General features: G+C 41.0%; 1 protein-coding gene and 1 long non-coding RNA gene across 5 annotated transcripts in view; one reads left to right on the forward strand and one right to left on the reverse strand.

The window, feature by feature from the left end:
* LOC133051236 (uncharacterized) overlaps positions 1-16,343 on the reverse strand; it is a 90,954-nt gene extending 74,611 nt beyond the window's left edge. For all 3 annotated transcript variants that reach the window (XR_009691803.1, XR_009691805.1, XR_009691804.1), the window contains exons 1-3: positions 13,825-16,343; positions 4,534-4,709; positions 2,899-2,963 (exon numbers count right to left, since the gene is read on the reverse strand). This is a non-coding gene — a long non-coding RNA (uncharacterized LOC133051236). The remainder of the gene's footprint in view (positions 1-2,898; positions 2,964-4,533; positions 4,710-13,824) is intronic.
* Positions 13,247-16,825, forward strand: part of GPR155 (G protein-coupled receptor 155) — a 42,487-nt gene continuing 38,908 nt past the window's right edge. For both annotated transcript variants that reach the window (XM_061135731.1, XM_061135732.1), the window contains exon 1: positions 13,247-13,416. The gene's annotated coding sequence lies outside the window, so the exon portion shown is untranslated. The remainder of the gene's footprint in view (positions 13,417-16,825) is intronic.

A 16,825-nucleotide genomic window follows, 5' to 3' on the forward strand; every position in this document is an offset into this window, starting at 1 on the left:
ATTTTGGTATTAACTGCATTTTTTTTAAAGTGTGCACACATACTGTCTGTTATTATAATCAGAAAAGAAAAAGGTTGTGACTGGGGGGGGCGGAGCGGAGAAAATATCTGGCCATTTTGGTCTGTCTGGCCATTTCTCTAGGCAAGGTCACGAGGACAGCAGTAACACTTCTTACAGTGGACAGTAGGGAAAGCTGCTCCTGGCGAGAAGCAGAATCACCCTCTGAGGCCACCCAGCTAACAGATTCACTTGACAAGAGGGTGCTTCCCAAGAAGAGTGGTGCTATTCTGCGCAGGGTGGCCTACACAAGTCACAGCTTTGAAAAGGGACTATTTTTATCAGTAGAGATGCCTATTTTGTTGGGACAATTGTCAATTAGATCGTTTGAGTATGTGGAGAGTATCCTAAAGGTTTGGTTTTCTTAATGCAAGTCATGGTTCCCACCTGGTAACAGTTCGGAAATTTGGGCCAGAAGTTTCTTCTCATTGGCTTGAGATGGTATTAAGTATCCTATATGGAGGCTGAATGATTCTGATTAGCTAGGGCAGAGGATACAAGTGAGCCAAGTCAATCACAGTAGACACAACTGTCTGACACAATCCTGGAGGTGGGGGGGACACTAGATGATAGACATTCATAAAGCAGTGCAGACTTCCCTGGAAGCTCAGTGACAAAAAATCCACCTGCAGTGCAGGAGATGTGGGTTCAATCCCTGAGTCAGGAAGATTCCCTGGAGGAGGAAATGGCAACCCACTCCAGTATTCTTGCCTGGAGAATTCCATGGACAGAGGAGCCTGGCGGGCTACAGTCCGTGGGGTTGAAAAGAGTCGGACATGACTGAGCACAACAGCAGAAGCAACAACAAAGCAGGGCCAGAGATGGAGCCCCAGATCCAGCCGCCAGCTCCAAAGCTGAGCCAAGAACCTGAGCAAGTAGTCGGATATGTAATAGGGGTTCAGACATGAGATGTCTTCCAGGAATTTTATCACAAGATTACTTTCTTTGAGGTAGTTGGTTTTTTTTTTTATTAGAGCTGACATGGAGCTGTACAATGACTTTTACTCAAGGACATCTTAAAGGCCCTGCTAGACATATTGGCAAACACATGATAAGTATACCTCGGCTAGACGTCTGACAAACATGCAATAAACATAACCACAGCATGATTACCAGTCATTAGTCCACACGCCCTTCATTTGCTCAGCCTTCTTAAGGCTTAAGGTCTCATCTCTTAGGTATCTCTAGGGCAAATACACATTGACTTTGAGATAATATTTCCATTATTAATATTCCCATTATCTCATACTATTCTGCTATCTTCTTTTACCACATTTGACAGATTTTTATCTCTTTACATTCCTAGTTTATTTTATTCTGCATTGAGGATTTTTGGATCTTGATTCTGTAGCAAGAACTACAGAAACATTCTCTGTGCTGGGCAGGAACTTTCTACACTTGGAGTCTAGAGTGGGGCTATAATAACATATAAGAATTTGGAAAATGGTGTAAAGAAGAACAATTTTCAAAGACATTTAACTTTTAAAAGAAAATGTAGGTGGATATTGTTATGACCTTGATACAGGTGAGGATTCCTTAAATAAGACACCAAATGCACAAACTATAAGATTAGTAAAAAGCTGTATTTTAGAAAATAACATCCCTGAAGAAATATAAGAGGAAATTATGACTGTTTCTAAAAAACTGAAGCTTTAAGAGATGATGAAATGAAGGCACTGAGGTTTTGCTACAATACAGTAAATGTATTGGCTGAGTTACTGAATATATCAGAAAATTACTTCATCCAGTTTTACCCATAACATGAACTTTTTGACTGGAATCTGATGATGGCCTTATAGTTAGGAAATAGTGTAAATATATGAGAAATGAAAACAGGGGTCAGTTTTCTTTTGTTTTGTTTTTGTCCACAAACCAAAAAGAAATGGGTTTCATGTGAGAAATACATCCTGATAGGAAAAACCCTATTGAGATGGATTTCCAAAGGAAGTTCCCAGACTCAGTGTACCCTTTTTCCCACAATAAGAACACATTTCTCCCCTTAGAGGACTGAGACTCTGGAAATTTTTTCTGCCTTCATCTAAAACAAATATTCCTGCCTGCCTTTGAAACAGATTTATAATTTAGACTCTATTCCCTAAATGTGTCAAAATTTGCATTAGAATCATGTGCAGAATCTGGGGGGAAAGGTATGGACACAATCCCAGTGATGTTGATTTAGTAAGTCTGACAGGGGCCTGGCATCTATATTTTTAAAAATTACATTCCCCAAGTGATCATTTTGCAATGCATAGAAATGTCAAATCATTATTATACACCTGAAATTAACATAATATTGTATGTAAATTATGCTTCAATTTAAAAAATTTTATTCCCCAGATGACTCTGGTGTGAAGCTGATTGAGCAATGTGACAGACCTTTGGACTTCTGACTATGATTAAACGTTGTACTTTTTACCCCTCTGTACCTCAGTCCTTATGGTTGATCCCTGCCCCATGTTACTCCATCTTTTGCTCACGTGACTCTCCTAGGTCATGATCAGTAACCTACACATTAAAATCATGCTAAACAAATAATGTGTGGAGCAAGCAGGTAGCTTGGTAGGACCAAATTGCTAGCATGTACAGAAATACCTAGTTTTACTGCACTTGGTTTTATTGTGCTCCACAGAAAACTGTGCTTTTTACAAATTGAACGTCTGCGGAAACCCTGCATTGCCAGATGATGGTTAGCACTTTTTAGCAATGAAGTATTTTTTAATTAAGATATGTAAATTGTTTTACAGACATAATGTACATTTGTACACATTGCACATTTAGCAGACTATACTGTAAATATCACTTTTATAGGCAATAGGAAACCCCAAAGTTCATGTGACTCACTTTATTGCAATATTCATTTTATTGTGGCAGCCTGGAACCAAACCCACAATATCTTCAAAGTATGCCTGTAACAACAGTGAAATGAGAAGATGAGAACATGCTGAGAAAGCGAAAGAATGATAGAGTGCTTGAAAGCACATCAAGAATAAGGCGAGGGTGGGATGTTTCGAGAGGAATCGGGTGGAGAGGGAGGTGGGAGCGGGGATTGGGATGGGGAAGACGTGTAAATCCATGGCTGATTCATATCAATGTATGACAAAACCCACTGAAATGTTGTGAAGTAATTAGCCTCCAACTAATAAAAAAATTAAAAAAAAAAAAAAAAAGAATAAGGCCTAAAAGAGGAAACAATGGAACAGGTCTTGTCAAAATGGAGGAAGTGTCTGAACACTAACCTTCCACTCTCTATCCTGTTATAGAACATCACCTAGAGCAATATCTGTGCACCAGCTGGCTCCTTAGCAACAGCTTCCCATTGGTCACCTTCCCTCAGAGGGACTGATACTAAGCTCTCTTATTTCCCTTTCCAGGAGTGGAAGAGACAAGCTACTCTTTTTCAGATCACTCCGTAATTACTTTCAGGAAACCTGTACATTCACATAGACTAACTCCCTATAACAGAGGGAGTTTACCACTTTTCCTGCTTACCACCTTCCAAAGTTAGCAGAAGAATTTTGGACAAACAAGAAAAGTGATCATTTCCTTCATACTCTAGTTTTTGACACAACATGGTTGGATGAGTGAGGTTAAAGTGGTTGAGAAGAAAGATTCAGGGAGATGCTTCTGAATTTCTCTGAGATCACTGCCTGAGTTTGAAGATTTCTAAATACGGTTTCAATTGCCCTCAGGGACAATCTCCTTTTGCCTCTAAAACAATTACATTCACTATGGCAAATATTGGGCTTAAGCTTTTTTATTAGGAGTTTTTCATTTGACAAAGACTATCATGTAAAAAGAAGATCCTTAACCAATTACTGAGGCAACATACGAAATGAAATTTCTAAGGCTTTTCTAGGAATTTTATCACATGTTAGCATTATATAAACATCTTGTCTCCAAAATGTACACCCACGGGAGAGGGCTTGAGTTAGGCTATTAGAACGAATCATAAGCCAGGCTTGAGGACATAGTTAATAGTCCTTTTAGCTATAGGCTATAGAAGACTAGCTGCCAATTAACACTGCACTGAGAAACTCACTTTTATCAGTTTTATTCTTCAAGAACAACTTACTCCAAACCTAGTGCCCAGGCATCTTTCTGACTCAGTCTGGGTAGTGCTTTTATACTTCACAAGTCTTAAGTTCTGTGTCCTGTTTCCACTTTTTGGAATGGCTTAGGGAAAGCTTGCATAGAAGTTAAGGTAAAAGGAAAGTCTAAATAACTTTTGGAATTCTGCTGCTGCTGCTGCTGCTTTGGAATTCTAGGGACATTTAAATATTTGTAGAATTGATTCTTGGGACATTATCACATTTAGTCTGTCCAGTGCTCAGTCGCTCAGTCATGTCTGACCCTTTGCGACCCACAGACTATAACCCACTAGGCTCCTCTGTCTATGGGATTTTCCAGGCAAGAATACTAGAGTGGGTTGCCATTTCCTCCTCCAGGGGATCTTCCCAACCCAGGGATCAAACCCACATTTCCTGTGTCCCCTGCATTGCAGGCGGATTCTTTACTGCTGAGCCATCAGGGAATGACAGTTCTTCATGATTTGGCTTTTTCAGCCATTGATAGTCACAAAACAATCTGGTTCCTCGACTGCCACTCAGAGACTTGAGTTCTGATACTTCTTCTTCAGTTACTTTTGTTGATATCTGAAAGAATCAGTACAAGAAAGAACAGGTGTTAATGTCCTAAGTTCTCTAAATATGGAAACTTCATAAAAGTGTTTAGCTGGTATTCCAAGAGTTGGCAGGGTAACAAATATTTATGTGGTGCCTACTATGTGCCAAGCACTGTTCCAGGTACTAAGGATACCACAGAAATCAACACAGATAAAGTGCCTACCCTTTCAAGGAAGGAAGGAATGTAGAACTCCTGAAACACAAAATCTACTGGAAGAATGCATCTGAGGTCTATGCTTAACTTTTATGCTGAAGATATGATAGATAACTTGTTTTTTGAACTAGCTATTAAACTCAAAAGTTCCATCCAAATTTTAACAAGAATCAGCTAAAGACCTTACTCCAAAGTCAAAACTAAATCTGCGGTTTTGCCACTTCCTCTTTATATCATACAAATTTGGTTAGTTTTACAGTGTCTCATCTTAGAGATCATTCAAATTACAAAATGTTCTACACATTTATAAGATTCTTTATAGAATGACTGCCTATTACATAAGTCTGTCTGTGAGCACCTTTTTTACTGAACAAACTAGTAGTAACAACAGGAGTATTTTTTGTTGTTCTTCATTTTCATTTTCCTGATCTCTAACCCTTTTACAAAAAAAAAAAAAAAAGGTCAAAACAAAACCACAAGTACTGTATCAAGACGCTAAATCCTGAGGCAAATCAGATGGGCTCCAAAGTTACCGTGTTGCTATTGCATACTTTCTGCACTCTAGCTTATCTAAATCATTGATTTAACTTTTAGTTTCATAATCTCATTCTGGTTTCACTGTTTTTCTCCTTAAAACTTCTGAAGTGTTGACCCAGACAAAAGCCCTTGTCTATTTAACTACATTTGAGTCTCACGTGACATCAATCAAATCAGTAACAAGGTGAAATGTTTAGATTCTATTTTCCCTAAGGAAAAAAAAATATACATAATATACATATAATATATAATTTGTATATGTACCAGCAACTATGGTATAACTCTTTTATAGTGGCTGGATTTCTTATTTTCTCCAGCAATAACAATAACAAATGCAATTTATTTTTACTAGTTTATTATTAAAGGATATGCTAAAGGATACAAATGAACATCCAGATGGAAGAGGTGCATAGGGCAAAGTATGTGAGAATAGAGCATGGAACTTCCATGCTCTCTCGGGAGGAATCCTTCTCCAGGTATGTCCATGTGTCCACCAACTCAGCCTTGTAAGAATATTTTAATAGCAAACTGAAAAGGGGAAAAAGCCACTATGTATTTACAAAAATACAATGTTGAATTTAAAAAAGTAGTTTTCAGGATTTTACCTTGACAGGTCAGAAATTGTGGCTGAGATGGTAAAGAATCTGTCTGCAATGTGGGAGACCTGGGTTCGATCCCTGGGTTGGGAAGATTCCCTGAAGGAGGGCATGGCAACCCACTCCAGTATTCTTGCCTGGAGAATCCCCATGGACAGACGAGCCTGGCAGGCTACAGTCCATGGGGTCGCAAAGCAACGGACATGACTTAGTGACTGAGCACATAGCATGTAAAACAGCAAAAAGAAGCCATAATTTCAGAGAATGTTTATATAAAGCTATAAACCTGGGCTAAGTGAAAAGCTGGAAAAAATAAGAAATCCAGCCACTATGAAAGAGCTATACCATAGTTGCTGGTATCAAATAGCTTCCTGTGGGGAAGAAAATGCTTCCTTTATCCTTCTATGTTCCTTTGACTGGTCTAATAATCAAATTAACATAAGAAAGATTAACAAGAGAGAAACAAATTTAATTTCACACATACCTGAGAAGAGACCAAAGCAGTCTGTTTAAATGCCTTTTCAGAAAAAGAATTAATCATTTGTGAAAATTTGACAAAATAAAGGGGGTTTTGCTTAGGGTAGCAAACTAATGAAGGAATAACAAAGTTTGTTTATACAGCCTGCATGTGTGCTCAGTTGCTCAGTGCGTCTGACTCTTCGTGACCTTATGGACTATATAGCCCACCAAGCTCCTCTGTCCATGGAACTTTCCAGGTAAGAATACTGGAACGGGTTTCCATTTCCTCCTCCAGAGGATCTTCCCAACCCATGGACCAAACTTGAGTCACCTGCCGCCCCTGCATTGGCAGGCAGGTTCTTTACCACTGAGCCACTTGGGGAGCCCTTATACAGCTTTCTCGGCCTCAGATTTTCTCTCTCAGTTCCCTTCATCCTCACGGAATAGGGAAGATACCTTCCTTAGGGAGCTTTGTTTCCTGCTTTCAGGGGGACAAAGGAGGTTGAGACTGTTCTTATACCAGCTCTATCTCAAGTAACTTAAAATCAAAATAATCAATGTGCCACCTTGGCATATTTGGGAACCACCTGCCCCAAGCTCCATCATTCCCATTCAATAGAAAGAAATATGCTTTAACATCCTGAATAGTTGGTAGGCAGTTATGTTTTATTCAACCATTCAAAAACCATTTATGGAACACCTACCATATGTCAAGGAAAACATTATTATAATTGCTAGGACTACAGAAATTAACAAAAATAAGGCTTAGCCTGAGTGACTGAACTGAACTGACTGAAGGAGAAATTGCTTCTGTCAGGAAGGGGACAGAGAGTTTCAAAGAAACTAAATATTTTTTAAAGAAGTTTGAAATTATATTGTTGTTGTTTGTTCAGTTGCTCAGTCATATCCGATTCTTTGTGACTCCATGTACTGCAGTATGCCAGGCTTCCCTGTCCTTCACCATCTCCCAGAGCTTGCTCAGACTCATGTCCATTGAGACAGTGATGGCATCTAACCATCTTATCCTCTGTTGTCCCCCTATCCTCCTGCCTTCAATCTTTCTCAGCATCAGGGTCTTTTCAAATAAGTCAGCTCTTCACATCAGGTGGCCAAAGTATTGGAGCTTAAGCTTAGGATTGACTGGTTTGATCTCCTTGCAGTCCAAGGGACTCCCAAGAGTCTTCTCCAACACCACAGTTCAAAAGCACCAATTCTTTGGCACTCAGCCTTCTTTATGGTCCAACTCTCACATCCATACATGACTACTGGAAAAACTGTAGCTTTGACTAGATGGATCTTTGTCGGTAAAGTAACGTCTCTGAAGTTTAATATGCTGTCTAGGTTTGTCGCAGCTTTTCTCCCAAGGAGCAAGTGTCTTTTAATTTCATGGCTGCAGTCACCATCTCCAATGATTTTGGAGCCCAAGAAAGTAAAGTCTCTCACTGTTTCCATTGTTTCTCATCTTTTTGCCATGAAGTGATGGGACCAGGGCTTCCCTTGTGGCTCAGCTGGTAAAGAATCCGCCTGCAATGCGTGAGACCTGGGTTCCATCCCTGGGTGATGGGACCAGATGTCATTATTTTAGTTTTCTGAATGTTGAGTTTTAAGCCAGCTTTTTCACTCTCTTCTTTCACCTTCAACAAGAGGCTCTTTAGTTCCTCTTTGCTTTCTGCCATGAGGGTGGTGTCACATGTACATTTGAGGATACTGATGTTTCTCCCAGCAAACATGATTCCAGCTGTGCTTCATCCAGCCTGGCATTTCTCATGATGTACTCTGCATATAAGTTAAATAATCAGGGTAACAATATACAACCTTGATGTACTCCTTTCCCAATTTGGAACCAGTCTGTTGTTCCATGACTTTTCTAACTCTTGCTTCTTGACCTGCATACAAGTTTCTCAGGAGGCAGATAAGGTGGTCTGGTATTTCCATCTCTTTAAGAATTTTCCAGTTTGTTGTGATCCACACATCAAAGGCTTTAGCATAGTTAATGAAGCAGAACTAGATATTTTTCTGGAATTCTCTTGGCTTTTCTATGATCCAACGGATGTTGGCAATTTGATCTCTGGTTCCTCTGCTGTTTCTAAATCCAGTTTGAACTTCTGGAAGTTCTCAGTTCATATGCTGCTTGAGCCTGGCATTAAGAATTTTAAGCATTACTTTGCTAGCATGTGAAATCAGTGCAATGGTGTGGTAGTTTGAACATTCTTTGGCATTGTCCTTCTTTGGGATTGGAATGAAAACAGACCTTTTTCAGTCTTGTGGCCACTGCTGAGTTTTCCAAATTTGCTAGCACATTGAGTGCAGCACTTTCACAGCATCATCTTTTAGGATGTGAAATAGCTAAGCTGGAATTCCATCACCTCCACTAGCTTTGTTCACAGTGATGCTTCCTAAGGCCTACTTGACTTCACACTCCAGGATGACTGGCTCTAGGTGAGTGATCACAACATTGTGGTTATCTGGGTCATGAAGTTTTTTGTATAGTTCTTCTGTGCTTTCTTGCCACCTCTTCTTAATCTCTTCTGCTTCTGTTAAGTCCATACCATTTCTGTTCTTTATTTTGCCCATCTTTGCATGAAATGTTCCCTTGGTATCTCTAATTTTCTTGAAGAGGTCTCTAGTCTTTCCCATTCTATTGTCTTCCTCTATTTCTTTGCATTGCTCACTTACGAAGGCTTTATCTCTCCTTGCTATTCTTTGGAACTCTGTATTCAAATGGGTATATCTTTCCTTTTCTCCCTTGCCTTTAGCTTCTCTTCTCACCTACTTGTTAGGCCTCCTCAGACAACCATTTTGCCTTTTTTATTTGGGGGGGGGGGGGATGGTTTTGATCACCATCTCTTGTGCAATGTCACAAACCTCAGTCCATAGTTCTTCAGGCATTCTGTCTATCAGATGTAATCCCTTGAAGCTATTTGTCACTTCTATTATATAATTATAAGGGATTTCATTTAGGTCATACCTAAATGGTCTAGTGGTTTCCCCTACTTTCTTCAATTTAAGTCTGAATTTGACAATAAGGAGTTCATGATCTGAGCCACAGTCAGCTTCTAGTCTTGTTTTTGCTGACTGTATAGAGCTTCTCCATCTTTGGCTGCAAAAAAAATAACCAATCTGATTTTGGTGTTGACCATCTGGTGATGTCCATGTGTAGAGTCTTCTCTTGTGTTGTTGGAAGAGGGGTTTGCTATGACCAGTGCGTTCTCTTGGCAAAACTGTTAGCCTTTGCCCTGCTTCATTTTGTACTCCAAGGCCAAACTTGCCTGTTAGTCCAGGTATCTCTAGACTTCCTACTTTTGGATTCCAGTCCCCTACAATGAAAAGGACATCATTTTGTGGTGTTAGTTCTAGAAGGTCTTGTAGGTCTTCATAGATCAGTTCAAATTCAGCTTCTTCAGCATTACTGGCTGGGGCATAGACTTGGATTACTGTGATATTGAATGGTCTGCCTCGGAAATGAATAGAAATCTTTCTGTCATTTTTGAGATTGCACCCAAATACTATATTTCGGACTCTTGTTGACTCTGCGGTTTTCTCCATTTCTTCTAAGAGATTCTGGCCCACAGTAGTGACTTCAAACAACACATTTTAAGTCACTCTGAACACTTCTACTATTTTACCTTCCTCTTCTTTACTCATCTTTGATTAGACACTATGGATGTCCAGAGTCCAAAGAGAGAAAGTCCAAAGAATTTTAAGGGAGATAATTCTCAACTTTTCAATCGGGAATATTCAATAGGTGTTGAAAGTTATGATAATGCATAAAAATGTTAAATATTATTAAATGAAAAGGTTACTAAAAATCATGTGTATGAAAAATAATGTGAATTGTATGAACTTACTTTTCTTTACTGGTTTTTATATGCATAGGAAAAAGTGATACATTTACAGTAAAGTGTTAACAGAAGTTATCTGAAGTGTTGTGCTTTCCACGTCCTATTTTCAGTTAATAGTACATATAGATCAGCATCTCACAGAAGGACTAGCAGACATGATAATGGAATTAAATGGTTACCTTATGGCATTTATCAGTAAATGCTTATCTAAGAATGACTTTTGATGCAGTCCTTCATTTCTGTAAATACTTTTCCTAGAGCTGTTGTCCCCCGGCCAGCTGCTTGTACCGGAAAACTTGTCCACTCTGTGCAGCTAGCTCCAAACCACATCTTTGGCTGTGTTTTTCCTTTGTCTTGAGCTTGTTTTCTCTTCCGGTGTCTGCTAGCAATCTTACAGGTGCTGATACTTTCATGAGCAATTAATTCTGAGGACAATGAGCACTAGAGTCCCATTCTCTTGCTGGCTGTTCTTAGACCAATGACTTAATCTCCAGGACCTCAAATGAAGAAGGTGATAACTTCTTCAAGAGAGGAGACTAACTTTCTTGAGATTTTAGATTTTAGGCCTAAAATCAAATTCATTATCTTCTGTAACCACTTCCCTCACTTGACATATTTCTTCATCTTCAGATAATAGAATGATAGGAAAGGGTGGAGCCTTAGAATTAGTAAGGGTGTTAAGAGTCTCCCTAGTTTGATTCCTTTTCTTTATTGTAGTTCAGTACAGTTCAGTCGCTCAGTCATGTCTGACTCTTTGTGACCCCATGAACCACAGCACTCCAGGCCTCCCTGTTCATCACCAATTCCAGGAGGTTACTCAAACTCATGTCCATTGAGTCAGTGATGCCATCCAACCATCTCATCCTCTGTCGTCCCCTTCTCCTCTCGCCTTCAATCTTTCCCAGCATCAGGGTCTTTTCAAGTAAGTCAGCTCTTCACATCAGGTGGCCAAAGTATTGGTGTTTCAGCTTCAGCATCAGTCCTTCCAGTGAATATTCAGGATTGATTTCCTTTAAGATTGACTGGTTGGATCTCCTCGCAGTCCAAGGGACTCTCAAGAGTCTTCTCCAACACCACAGTTCAAAAGCATCAACTCTTTGGTGCTCAGCTTCCTTTATAGTCCAACTCTCACTTCCATACATGACTACTGGAAAAACCACAGCTTTGACTAGATGGACCTTTGTTGGCAAAGTAATGGCTCTGCTTTTTAATATGCTGTCTAGGTTGGTCATAACTTTTCTTCCTAGGAGTAAGAGTCTTTTAATTTCACGGCTGCAGTCACCATCTACAGTGATTTTGGAGCCCCCCCCCCAAAATAAAGTCTGCCACTGTTTCCACTGTTTCTCCATCTCTTTGCCATGAAGTGATGGGACCAGATGCCATGATCTTTGTTTTCTGAATGTTGAGCTTTTTTAAGCCAACTTTTTCATTCACCTCTTTCATCAAGAGGCTCTTTAGTTCTTCACTTTCTCTATTGTAATGGAAGAGCAAATACCTAGGTTCATTATCTCCTTCTCTTTCTTAGCCTTGTCAGTAATCCAGTCCCAACAGTTCTTTTGTAATGTCTCTCAAATCTTTTCCATTCTTTTCATTACCACCACCCCAGAGTTCACTTTTATTTCCTCTTGGCTTGTTTTTTTCCCCAAAGTCAGCTGTTTTTCTTGCTTTCAGTCTTTCAACTAACCTGGGAAAGCTTCCAGATTGCATATCCAAAATTAGTGTAATCACTAAGACATGTTCTCATGGGGGAAAAAAAAATTAATGGTTTTATTGTGGTCAGAGGATATGGTCCAAACTCCAAGGCTAACCTAAGAAACTTCCTAGAGTTTCACCCTACCGTTCATGTCCAGGCCTATCTTCCAGTTTTTCGCTAAAAGTCAAAGCTCAACAAATATTCCATTGAATTCATCTCCAAACTTTCTAAATAAACCCTTTCAGCTTTGAGATACAGTCAGATTAAAAAAAAAAAAAAAAAAAGTAGCCAGGTTCAAGGCAAATAGGGAGGGCTGTTAAAAGTTAAGATAGAGAACAAGGGTGAAGTGAGGAGAACGGGGGCAGAATGCATTATTTTCCTGTATCTTCAGTTCCTGCTCTGTTAAGTTTTTCACCAGTCCAATCAGTTTCCTCTCAGTACTCTGAAGGGATACGCGTGGTTCCACCCACGATAACAACACAAGCAGTCAGCGACTGGGTTTACTAAACCAAACGCAAAATGTCTCAGTCAGCAAAGAATCTGCCTGAAATATAGGAGACCAGAGTTCAATTCCTGGGTCGGGAAGATCCTCTGGAGAAGGAAATGGCAACCCACTCCAGTGTTCTCGCCTGGAGACTCCCATGGACAGAGGAGCCTGGCAGGCTACAGTCCATGGGATCCCAAAAGTCACACATGACTTGTAGGCTAAACCACCACCACCAAACAGAATAAAAAGCTTTACATTTTAGTCTCTGATCTAGGAAGGTCAAAGTCACATTGCCCTGGGAAAGGTGAAAGGCAGGAGTCTGACCCACGAGTCTTACTCTTTAAGACCTTGTTTTTAAACTGTACTATATAAACGGCTAGGCTAATAGAGAGAGGACTCGGCAGACCATACGAGGCTGGGGTTAGGCGGAAAGACAAGAAGCTTCTGCACCTGAATTTAGGGGGAAGAGAGAAACCACCAAGTCCCCACACCTGCCGCCATTTTGCGTGAGTCGAGCGGCCGGAAGTCCTGCCGCCGGCGTCTAGCGGCTCGCAGTAGGCGTGAGGATAGGAGCGGGAGGGGGGGGAGGGGACGTGGGCCTCCGCCTCTCGGCGGTCGAGGGCGGAGCGAAAGGGCGGGGCCGGGGCCCTCACGGCTCTGGGGTTCCCCTGGCCGGGGGAGGGGCTTAAAGGAGGGGCGGGGCGGCACGGGGAGGAGTTGACCTGGTCCCAGCTTACTAGCCCCTCACTTTCTCGGAACGTGACTGAGCTGCTGTAACCTCACCCGGGCAGCCGGCAGCTCTCTGCTAAGAGGGCTGGGGGTGGGAAATGACGGTGATTTCCTCCCTGCTTGGTCCACCTCGAGCATCGACTCCCTTCTCCCGCGGCCCCGGGGCTGCAGACTTAGCAGGTGAGATGGGCCCCTGGGGCGCCGACCCGCGCGGTCCCGGCTCCTTTGCGGGCCCCTGGTGTCCCCGCTCTCGCTCCTCGAGTCTGAGCCGGTGGGCAGCGCCTAGGCCCGCAGTCCGCTGCGTGCGCCTGCCCGCCTCTGCCCCGCAGCGCCCGCCTTTAGGACGTGCGGTCCACCCGGGAAGACTTAGGCAGGGGAAGGGGCGGCTTGTCCCCTTTGGTGACAGATCTGCATCCCCCAATTTGAGGAGCGCCTCACTGTACGTGCGTCCACCATATCGTTCTCAGACTCTTTCCCCTTATTCTGGGGGGTTGCCTCAGCGAATGCCATCCTGGGAGCTTGTGCCCAGATACCTGGAGCGTTGCACCAAACTGTCTCCCTTACCCGTTTTAGGAGCATTTCACTTACCTTGCGTTGTGACTACCATGCCCCGGGAAAGCTGAGCGCCCAACTTTTTATTCCAGGTGCCGAACACTTCTACTGCTGCCTTCCCAGGCATTGGGTGGCAGCTGTTCTTTGGCCGGCCTGTTTGGTTAGGGATTCTCTACATCCTTATCTTAGAGGGCCAAAGTCTGTCCCCGCCGACAAGGCAAGAGGCAGCGCTCAGCCCTCCCCACCCTGGGTCTCTAGGGAGGACATTTGGTCCCCTGCAAGTAGGTGGGAGTGGGTGGATGGTGTGACTGTTGATGTCGGAAAGTGCTTGAATGGTACAATACTGTATTATGTTTTTCCCACCGGATAAAGGATATTGGGTGTTTGCCTAAGGTTTTAAAGCTTTCTCTTTGAAACCAGTCAGAACCCTCCTCCCCATTTTCACTTAATATCAGTTTAGGGTGTCAGTGGTTGCTCCTTGTTATCTAAATCATGAGTGACCAGAAATGACTAGCGTATAGCATTTGTCTGCTCCCTTCCCAGTGAGTGGTCTTTTACTGCGACAAGCCAACTTTTTGTTCTTTAACAAGCACTGTTTTTAATGAGATGAAAAGACTGGATGCAATTTTAAAAAAATACTTCCATTGCTGTGGCTCCTGTTTATTTTAAAAGAATGCTTTAGGAAGTTTATTTTCTTCCTGTTGGGAAAAAAGAAATTAAGATGACATAAAACTTTCTGAGTCCTTTTTGGTTATTTTGATTGCCCCTCAATTAGCAGATATTGCTTTTATGATATCAAGGAACATTAAAAGAATGGGAAAGGGAAGATTACTTTCCAAAGTTTTTCTCTTAATTTTTGACTAACTGCAAGTTAAACCTGGACATTGCTACAACTATTTGACCATCACCTAGAGGGAACTAAAGAACTTTCCCTTCCCTGTTAACAACTAAGATCAAACTAAATTTTTGAATTGAACTCCCCTTAGTTGTTTGGTATAAAACAAAAACTGATAACCTTACAATCTATCCCATCCCTCTGTTTTAGTTGGAAGCTCTTTAATATCAAGTATGTTTGACGAATTGGCATAGAACAATTAATTGTATTTAACTTACTACCATTCTTGTTACTATTAGGACACACAACTCCCAGTAGCAGTTGTTACCATTTCTTGAAGGTCTGCTTTGTGAAAAGCTACTATAATAAGCTGTGTGTAAAATCTCCAGTCCTCACAATATCCATCTAAGGAGATTTTTACTCTTATTTTACAGTTGAAGGAGCTGAAGTGCAGACAGGCTTAGTTGCCCAAGGAGTTGATAAGCAATAGGCCCCAAATTGGGTTCAGGCCATTTGACTCTTTTCACTGAACAATTGAAAATTTACTTAAAACTGTTGGTTTAAAAATTATTGGAATAAATTGACATGCAAGTGTGGTTGGTACAAATAAGGGGCAGTGAGAAGTGTAAGTTATAATAGTCCAGGCAAAGAAATATAGGGAACTTTTTAAAAATAACAGAAGACTGGAATAGTTTATCACTTTAATCTTAGCACTGTTTTTTCAAATCACATCTCTGAGGAGATCTGAATGTTTAACACTTTAGTTCACTCATTTACCAGCTCCTTACTTCAATTATGATTACCTGTACCAATCAGTAGCTTTCCCAGGATATAATCTGATGTTTATTTGGTAGACTTCAAGTATGTGTGAATATTACAGGTTTTGTGTATATTGACCACTCCTATCTAATCCTAGTAGGAAAATAACTTGTCCTGATCCAGATTTAAACATAATATTTTTAAATGGGTTCAGCTTATACTAGGGTAGCACAGAGAAAATTATCTCATCCACACCCCCTTAGATCAGTTTTTGTTGATTTCTGGCCTGCCATCTGAGTCCTTAATGTTATGTGGGTGTTTAAGTATTTAACCCTGGGCATTGTACATTTCAGGAAGCATAAGCTGTTTTACTTTTTATGTTATATAAGGTTACTTTGGATGGTTTACCCATAATAATCACTTAGGAATTGGCAATGGTCTCTATATTAACTTCTAGTTACTAATAAAAGCTGATTAGTTGCAGAGTTGTTCAAATCTAATGTTCATTGTGTCCCTGGCAGCAAGAGGAAAGTCTGCTAAGTATTGTCATGTTAACATAAAGTTTTCCTTGCTTTAGCATTTTCTGAACATCTTTAGAACATTTTACAAGACATTTTGTGTTCTTTAACATTGTGTGAACAGCTTTAGAACATTTTAGAGCACATTTTGTGGTCTTGGGCCTGTTGCTATATATAGTGAAAAACTTAGAATACTTAGCATTCAGAGAAAACAAGATCTGTCCATGAAATAGATAGTTCCTAAGAGAACATTGATCCACCTAAGAGCGAAGGGTTTATATAAGAGCAGGTAATTGTTTTAGTCTCCTAATCTCCTATGTGCTTTAATCTCCAGGCACTGTGCTCGGCATTAGTGGAAAAAGTGAAGTCGCTCAGTCGTGTCTGACTCTTTGCGACCACATGGACGATAGCCTACCAGGCTCCTCCATCTATGGGATTTTCCAGGCAAGAGTATTGGAGTGGATTGCCATTAGGAAGAAACAAAAGCATGCACAGTCCTTGCTTCTATGGCACTTAATGTCCAGTGAAGGAGACAGACATAAGTCACATAGTCACTCTAATACATAGTCTAATACATTGAGAAAAGTGTCCTAATGTTAAGGAACATGATTCTGCTTGAGAAAGGCTCCTTGCGCGGGTATGGTGTTAGAGGAGCCTTACCTGATACAAACAACTCCTGAATTTATTTGCATACAATTCAAAGGATGGGTAGTTGTTATGTGGAGAATGGTAGGTGGTTAAGGAAGAAAATATTCTAGAGTGAACTGCATGTGCAAAGTCCCTGTGGCGTTCAAGGGCACATTCATTGCCGCTATGGAGCATTCAAGACAACCAATATGTGTTTGTGGTGTAAAAGGGACTAAGAGGAGGTAGGTGGGATGCCATCATTTTTTCCTTCATTCTCTCTCTTATATGCCACCAAAAG

The sequence above is a fragment of the Dama dama genome, chromosome 33, assembly GCF_033118175.1.
Source record: "Dama dama isolate Ldn47 chromosome 33, ASM3311817v1, whole genome shotgun sequence".
Classification (NCBI taxonomy): domain Eukaryota; kingdom Metazoa; phylum Chordata; class Mammalia; order Artiodactyla; family Cervidae; genus Dama; species Dama dama.